The 9,508-nt window shown below is 35.3% G+C and overlaps 1 non-coding gene across 1 annotated transcript; it reads right to left on the bottom strand.

Annotated features, from left to right (window-relative positions):
• Positions 1-214: 214 nt before the first annotated feature.
• LOC122726879 lies at positions 215-321 on the bottom strand. Its single transcript, XR_006352872.1, has one exon. It is a non-coding gene; the product is annotated as a U6 spliceosomal RNA (small nuclear RNA).
• Positions 322-9,508: the final 9,187 nt, after the last annotated feature.

Genomic DNA, 9,508 nt, shown 5'->3' with positions numbered 1-9,508 from the left:
GAAAAAGGGATTTGAATTTGAAATACCACATTATTTTCCTTCTTTCCACCTATTCCCTTGCTTACCAGTAGGAAACTTTTGAATACCTCTATGTTTCTGAAAGTAATCTAGTCCATCTTTAGAGGTCTAACTGAAGGGGGCAGCAATGTGGACCATAAGAAAAATAGAGGTGGGGGGGACAAAAAAGACTATTATTTCACTTCTTTTTTTTTTTTTAAATATGAAACGCTTCACGAATTTGCGTGTCATCCTTGTGCAGGGGCCATGCTAATCTTCTCTGTATCGTTCCTATTTTAGTATATGTGCTGCTGAAGTGAGCACTATTATTTCACTTCTTAAAGAAATCTCCATTCAAAACATTCTAAAACAGTACAAGACATATCTGGAATATGCAATTGCAACAATAATTGTTTGCTGGCAGTTAACTGGAAGGTAATAATTGCTTAACAATTGGTGATGGATAATTAAAAAATAAGGTAAATAAGTGACACTGAAGAGAGGAAGGAAGTTTTGAGATCAATGACATAAACCTGTCAGCTGTGTGAAGCAACATGACCATGATCTTAAATCCGAATTTTGTTAAATAGGCTTGGCATCAAGCTCTTGCCTGGAGAAAACTGGGAAAAAGAACGTGTGTGGACATATGTGTATATACTTATACCATGACAAATTCTGTAAGGGACATACGTAACTGGCCTCCAGTACAAATAAAGCATCTTATACTGATTATGGAATGAAACATGGGCCAAGGATCTATAGCCTCTTTCTCTCCCCTACTCTACTTTTGAATTATGTTAGAAGAAAGGATGAAATTGGGTTTATACCAGAGATTCCCAGCATTGCTACTTGAATTGTTTCTTTCCTGATATGTTCTAAAACCAGGGCTTTGTAGAGAAGGTTAGATTTCATTCTAGTCATAGGCATTGATAAGAAGGAATTCACAGGCCTAGAAACTCCTACTCAATGATATTCCATTTTAGCTCAAGGGTTAATTTGAGGAGGGAAAGCTCACTTTCACCAAGAAAATTAGGGAATATTTCTAAAAGATGGCACCTGATTTGATTCTTGGAAGAAGAGAAGGATTCTGGAGTCAGATATGAAGGGTAGTTATATTCTATGCATTGAAAATGAGCTTCAGGAATGCAAGGAAAAGAAGATTGTATCTCAAGTTTGGGAAATTTCTAGTAGTCTAATTTGACTGGGATTCTGTATGTGTGAGGCTTGAAAACTAGATTGAAATCAGATCTTACAGATCACCAAGTGCCAAGGTAAGGAGTTTGTAAATCATGGTGCAATATATAAAGCAATAGATCTGGATGTCAGAGGACCTGGGTTCAAATCTTGGCTCTTCTACTTATTATCTGTGTGACCTAGGGTAACTCACAAATTTATACCTCCCTCTCTCATCTTCCTCTAAGGACAGGATCTCACCAAATACTTAACTGGAAACATTGAGGGCATCAGATAAAACATTTTTTTTTTCTCCACAACTTTCCATCTCAGATCATTTGAAATTATCTCCATATAATTGTTTACTATCTTCCTTTTTCCTCAGTTCCTGGGGAAAATGTAACCCTTCTACTTACAATGGACACTCTCTGTCTCTTCCATGAACTTGTTACTAGAATCATCTCCTATCTCCCTAATTTTCAATCTCTTCTTTTTCACCGGCTTCTGGATTCACTTAAAACAAAAAACAAACAAACACAATCACTGACATGCTGATATTGGCACACGCACAAGCACAAACACAAACACAACATCCTTCACTTGACCCTACCTTTTCCTCAAGCTATCTCACCTCACTTTCAAAACCAAACTGCTAGGAAAAGCTATCTATACTCATTTTCACTTTCTCACCATCCCCTCACTCCTCAGCCTTTGCAATCTGGTTTCTGACTCATAACTCAACTGAAATATTTTTTTTACAATATTACCAATTATCTATTTGTAGCAGGGTTTGGATCTGAACATATAATTTGTTTCAGGGATTTTAGAATATTCTGAAAGGATAAACACCAGCCACCCTCCCCCCGCCACCCCACTCACCCCATACAAGTAAGGGTCAAATCTTGTAATTTTTACCTCTATAAAATTATATGTTGTATCCATCCCTTCCTTTTCGTTCAAACAACCATTTAATGATCTTAGTTTAAACTCATATTACCTCTTGCCTGGACTGTCTCAATAGCCTTTTATTTTTTTTAATTTTATTATTATTATTATTATTATTGTAGGGCAATGAGGGTTAAGTGACACCACCTAAATGCCTCCCTTATTAGCCTTTTAAAATTGAAAAGACAAGGGGCAGCTAGGTGATGCAGTGGATAAAGCACTGGCCTTGGATTCAGGAGGACCTGAGTTCAAATCCAGCCTCAGACACTTGATACTTACTAGCTGTGTGACCCTGGGCAAGTCACTTAACCCTCATTGCCCCTTAAAAAAAATTGAAAAGACAGAAACTTATACTATGATAAATCAGAGTTGTAAAGCTCAGATAATAATTTTATTTCATCAAATGAACAATAGTCACTTAAATTTTGGCATATCAACGAAGAATCGTTTTCCTAAAACCATTAAATCTCTCTTTTCATATGCCCTCTAAGGATTCCCCTTTTCTAAGTGTTCAATGATGAATTAGAGTGAAGCTCTAGTAATCTGATCACCTCTCAAATTAATCATATAGAAAATATCTTGCTGAGTTGAAGAAGCCTCTTCCTTTACAAACTGGTTAGGCCTTTGATAAGAAGGATGTCAAAAAAAAAATCGTTTCAGGGGATTTGATAGAATGACTGACAAGTTTTCTTGTTCAGATTAGAACAGGAATATAATGGTACAAGCTTAAAACACACACACACATACGCACTCTTTCTGTGTTTGTTTGTTTTTTCAGTAGGGTAGTCAGCCCTGTTTGATCTCCTCCTGGGTCATTTTAGTTTTTGTGCTAATCTCCACCTCCCAGGATTTGGCCTTCTGAAGTCTATGAAGGTTCAGAGTGCTGTAACTTCAGGTCATAGGGCTAAGGACTTTAAAAGACCTCAGCCAGGAGTGAGCAGGTCTGAGCACTGCCACGAACCCACTGGTTGCTGGCAAACTTGCCAATACTTGCTGCTTTTATGTTTTTCAAAACCCACTAGATATTTCTCAAGAAAACTTATACTTTTACAACCTTGGGATACAGAGCCTTAAATTTTAATGTCTCTGACTAGTCAATGATTGTACTGAGCAGCTTCTGATGTGTGTGTGTGTGTGCATGTGTGTTGTTTTGTTTTGTTTTTTGACTTTTATAATTTATTTTGTTAAATATTTTCCAATTACATATTTTCCAAAAAAAATAATACTCACTTAAAAATTTAAGTTTCAAATTCTTTCTCTCCTTCCCACCTCTTTAGAAGACAAACAATATTATATCAATTTTAAATGTGCAAAATATATTTCCATATTTGTCTTGTTTGTCTTTAATGGTGCTATTTTTTCCAAGTGCATCCTTTTTTATTGTCTTTAAATTTTAACATTACTTTTTGTGGAGTTCTGGGGTAGAAGAAGTGACAGCAGCTTCTCATTAGATGCCTTTATCATTATTGAAACTGGTATGATGCTGAGGATTTTCATTGAGCTGTTTATAGGAACTGGGTCACCTTCCTCTCTTTAGGAAGCCATCTTTGTTGGATGTCCTGATTTATGCTTTATGATATGGCTTCAGGTCTGGAAGTACTATTACCTTTTCATTCCTTATTTCATTTGATATTCTAGATATTTCGTTTCCAAATTAATTTTATTATTAGTTTTATTAGCTTTATAAAGTCTCCCTTTTGTAGATTGATTGTTGTAACTTTAAATTTAAGTAAGATTTTGGATAATGTGAACAACAAGATGGAGGCCTAGACATTTTCTCTTATAGTTTTAACTTCTCAAGCCTTCCCAAAACATAAATAATGCATGAAAGATAAGGCAACTTTAACTGTTTCTGTTGTCTATGGCATCAGGAATTCTAAAGACAAGAAGAAATTAAATGGACTAATGCTTAACTTATACTCACTCAGCATCCCTTCTACCACTGTCCAGCATTTTAATGGTAGGAAGGTTTTACTCTCTGACATAATTCACTGGCTTGCAACAAAAATAAACCTCAAACCCTAATATCTTCTCCCTCTTTTCAGTGCCACAAAAATATAAACTCAAAGTGCAGAAATTTTCTAAGGCCACAATAACCAATATGATGACAATCCTCTGTTTTGCAAAAGATTGCTGTAGGAGAACAGAGAAACAGAGAGAAGGGACAGGACACATGTGTGTATTTTAAATCTAGCTCAACCCCACACCCTCTCTTACCCCTAATCCCAGAGGCTTTGAGATCAATATTTCAATGGACAGAAATCAAACTGGCTTCAGCATTACCAGTGTGGCAAAACTTTACACTATCAGACCAGATAACTGATAAACACTATGTGAGGGGTTATGTGGTAACAAACAAAACCTGAGATAAAGAGCCCAACATCCATCTGTGGTGGTTTTTATTCTTCCAAAATATCACTTGAGGTATAGACCTAGGCTAGTGAAATGTGAAATTGCTCAGCATGGGAGTAGGCTGAGACACTTTAAGGTACAGCACCCAGGAAATTGCCAACAGGGAGGAAAGAGTCAGAAAATAAGCAATAGAGGAAAATGAAAATAATTACTCAGGACAAAAACTCAGAGACCTTGGTCATAAGCTGAAAAAACAACAGGGGAATCATTAATAATAGAAGAAAATAGTCTTAGATTATGACAAATAATTATTTACCTGTGGTATTAATAACTAGTTATTTTATTAGGACCAAGGTTTTTCTCCTTATCTACTTCCTCCTCCAGAAACCAACCAGTGTGAAAAATTTCTCTTAAAGATTTATGCAGGCCAAGATCTCATCAGACAGTAAAGCAAACGCTAAGTTTGGGTTAATGATGCATTCCTGCTCATTTTGTTTGTTCAGACAGATCTGGGGAAATGTTGCTTATCCCTTATGTCAGATCAGTGATATGGAAATTGAAATTCCTTTAACCAAGTTTTTTTTGTTGTTTTTTTTTCTTTGTTTTGTTTTGTTTTTTTGGTGAGGTAATTGGAGTTGAGTGACTTGCCCAGGGTCACACAGCTAATAAGTGTTAAGTGTCTAAGGCCGGATTTGAACTCAGGTCCTCCTGAATCCGGGGCTAGTGCTCTATCCACTGCGCCACCTAGCTTCCCCCCTTTAACCAAGATTTGGGTGACATAAGTAACATACCTCAAGACTCACTGTTTCATTGTAATTTTCATTTTTGCATTAATTATTAAACAATCAGCATAGATTGCCACCCTGAAGAATAGCTGCTCCTCCAAGAGCATATAAGCTGTGAACCCACCACCATGAGGGGTCTTTAATCTAAGACAGATAGTCAAGTGCTCATTTTTTATTAATAAATATGCTGCCCTTATAATAAAATTAATAAATTACCCAGAAACTCTCTCTCCCAAACTTTTTAAATACCATGAGATCTAGTCAATTCGTTCAGGCATCTTTTAATAAATACTTCAAAAAAAAGGAAAATGATTTGACACTTTATGAGGACTCTGTGGCTATTGAGTAGAACATGCAACCATGACACACTGTTCCTGAGTTTTCATTTATAATGAAAATTATAATAGCAGAATTCATAGTCTGCACAGAAAAAACAATTGACAAAATACAAAAACTTGAATCTGCAATTGCAAGTCTCACCAAAGGAACAAAAGAGAGGACAACTGATTGGGATTAAAATGCACAGAAGTAATGAACATTCCAAAAGAAGAGAAAATAATAATAATGAAAGAAAATGTGCTCTCTATACAAGGAAAATCTATTGATCTCAAAGACAAGCTGCATAAATGCAACCTAAGTACTATGGATCACCCAGGATAATGTAAGAAGTCAAAACCTGAACACATAATGCATTGTATAAGAAAACTGCTCAGAAATTCTGAACACATAAAAGAAAATACCAATTGAAAGACTCTTGACTAGGCCACCCAAAACCAAACAAAAATCAACAGCCTAAAGCCTGGAAACACCATGACAGATTATGGTTAAATTTAATAATTTGCTCCAAAACAATAACTTATTCTGAAGCAATAACAAGCAACTGATCTAATCTAATAAAATCCAGGCCCTGTTCTAAGCACTAGGTTTTTAACTAATAAAGAGAAAGACAGTCCTTGCCCTCAAGGAGATTCTATTAACACAAAATTATTTTGTACACATGAGGATACACTCTAAAGAGGAAGACAATACACAAAAGAAGACAGGAAACTGGGAAGGGTTAGGGGAGAGTAGGGGAATAACAGGGATATCTGGCAAAAAGGCATCTTGTTCAACAGATTTGAAACCAGGACAAAGAGCAGATATAAAATGAAGGAGGCAGAGAGTCCAGTTTCTGCCCTCTATAAAGGAAGACATTGGGAGGAGTTTTGTACTCCACCCTACTATATTCCAATCAGAGGGGAGAGGAGACAGAGAGGTGGTATTGGTCAAGGTTTGAGCTAGCCAGCATAGTAGTGAATTTAGAAGTGATGAGCTTATCCTGGGAAAGACATATTAGTTTGTGGAGTTGAAACCATACAGAATAGCATATATATATATATATATAAATAGATAGATAGATAGATAGATAGATAGATAGATAGATAGATAGATAGATAGATAGATAGATAGATAGATATAGATATAGATATAGATATAGATAGATATATATAGATAGAGATAGAGAGAGAGAGAGAGAGAGAGAGAGAGAGAGAGAGAGAGAGAGAGAGAGAAAGAGAAAAGGCAACTAGGGGGAAGACCTTCAAAGAGAATGGGGATGAAATTCAATTAACAGCAGACTATTTTGCATCCATGAGGAAAAAAAAAACACACAAAAACATAGGAGTGAATGAAAATAGTGTGTTCCAAAGAACAATGGTACTCAGGATGTAGCCCAAGGTTAGCTATCCTACAAATATTTGAGTTTAACAGTAAATGAATGAAAACAAACAAATGAAAAGATGGACATTCAATACTAAGGAGGTGTTTGAAATATTCTTAGAAAGGCTACCCTACAAATCTGAACTTAACAATAAATTAATGAAAACAAATAAAAAAAACCAGTGAAAAAGATGGACATTCAATACTAAGGACATATTTGAAATATTTTTTAGAAAGAAAATCAGACCTGAAGACATGTTTCTTGAACAGCCCCAACAGAAGTGCAAGAGGAGTAAACAAACACAGCAGCAAAGTACAGCAGGAATAATAGAGTGACATCAGAATGACCACTAAGGCACTCCCCCTACCCCACGCAAAATGTACACAAGGCCATGAGGTGAAGGCAGAAGTTAGGTGGATGTAATGGTGGAGAGATGGACTAGGGGCATTATAGACACAACTTCAATGTACCCTGACTACAGGTAAACAATTATTATTTTTATGAAACTAAATTAAAAAATGGGAAATTTCATAGAAGGGGAGAGGGGAGAAGGAGGATATAGGGGAGAGTATGATGTTCCTGGTTATGTTGAGGGCAAATGACATCAGAAGAAGTAGAGTCCTGTGCATATGCTTGATATTGATATGGGTTCATTGTATGTGATACATTTAGGCATAATGTAACTTACTGGATTATCACTGTTATGTATGGAATTAAAAAAAATCTGATAGCATGATTCTATCTCCTTCTTTTTGTATTCACTCAATGCATATTAAATTTTGTATTTAATCTCAGATTTTGATTTGATGTATTTCTTTGCTTTCAACATGTGTGTCCTATAAGCAAAAAATTGTGGGGTTTTGTTTTTTACTTCATTCTTCCATTCTAATTGCTTTAGTTCTTTTAGAGTATACATATTTATAGCTATGCAGTTTGATTTACATTCTTTTCTTTTTGTCTTCAGTTTTTGTTATACATATGTGTGTATACATACACAGATGCATATAAACACCAATATTTTTCAGTTAATACAGTATTCCTATGGTTAGATTTGCTTAAATTGCTTCTCAAGCTTTGGAGTTTTAACTAAATTTTTGAATTTCCTGTTCTTTACTTAAACATCCATTTCTTACAGTTTTGCCCCCTTTTCTTCTCCCAGTTAAGTGGTTAATTCAAAATTATATCCTTTTCTATTCCTTCCAACCTTATTTTGCTTGTTATTTTTTGCTTATGATGGTTGTTTTCTAAAAATAAATTATTCCATTTATTCTTTTCATTAATTTGTTTCTTGCTTATTCAGAAATTTTGGTCTATAACTTTTTATTCCTATAATTACTTTATTTTGGGGGAGGGGCAATGAGGGTTAAGTGACTTGCCCAAGTGTCAAGTGTCTGAGGCCGAATTTGAACTCAGTTCCTTCTGAATCTAGGACCAGTGCTTAATCCACTACACCACTTAGCAGCCCCCTCCTACAATTACTTATTACCTTATTCAATATCTTTGAGTTTCCTATGACTTTTCAGCTTCTAAAGAACTAGGTTGGATTCCTTCTTTTTACCAGTTTATTTGTTGCTACATAATTTCAAATTCATGTCCAGAACTGTTGGACCAGTTCACATCTCTTCCAACAACGTATTTGTCTATGACAGGTGATTTTAGATGTGGCTCATTAACTAAATCTGTAATCATTGTCCACTGGAATCAATTCCCCAAACACACTCACATGTAGAAAAACATACACACACACTCATACACAATATCCATTGGTGAATGATAAAAAAAAAAAGAAAGGAAGGAAAGGAGAGAGGGAGGGATGAAGGCAGGAAGTCAGGAAGGGAGGGAGGGAGGGAGGAAGGAAGGAAGGAAGGAAGGAAGGAAGGAAGGAAGGAAGGAAGGAAGGAAGGAAGGAAGGAAGGAAGGAAGGAAGGAAGGAAATGAAACATTTCTCTAAGCAAGAGATCTTTGTCCAACTTCCTTTTTTAATAAAGTGACAGTTTTTATTTAACTTTTATGTTTTCATCTTGAAAGTATTTGATTCTGAGATCTTTTTTTCCATCCTAGATTGCTAGTTGTGTTGTGTTTTGTCAGAAACTTGGATAACAATTCCTATTTTACTGGCTTTCTGGCAAATTCAAGGATGTTGCCTGGAAATGCAAAATAGAAACATAAATGTTTTGTGTTGAAAAGAAAGGCATTACATATAAACAATAGGCAAATCATTGCTGTGATTCTCACTGATGATGAAGATACAGAATTCATAAATTGTAAAGGAAAATTTTATTTTAATTTTTAAGCCTTGTAAATCAGTGTTGACCATGAAACAACATTATCAGTCCAAATCCCCTTTACTTAGAATATCCCCATTATCCTGTTAATCATCATTTAATTGTTAATATCTCTACTTTATCAACTTTTTGTTATAAATAAGTTTTCATAGTAATTCTTGTTTTGAAATGAGAATTCACAGTATTCATATTCTATTAATACAGTATGCAATTCAGCTCTTTACTGAATTGTAGAGGGCCTACTGTAATATCCTGGGTATAAGCACACTAGT

The sequence above is a fragment of the Dromiciops gliroides genome, chromosome 4 (genome assembly GCF_019393635.1).
Source record: "Dromiciops gliroides isolate mDroGli1 chromosome 4, mDroGli1.pri, whole genome shotgun sequence".
Lineage (NCBI taxonomy): Eukaryota > Metazoa > Chordata > Mammalia > Microbiotheria > Microbiotheriidae > Dromiciops > Dromiciops gliroides.
Note: the sequence above shows the minus strand (reverse complement) of the source record. Positions and strands in the feature narration are given on the sequence as shown.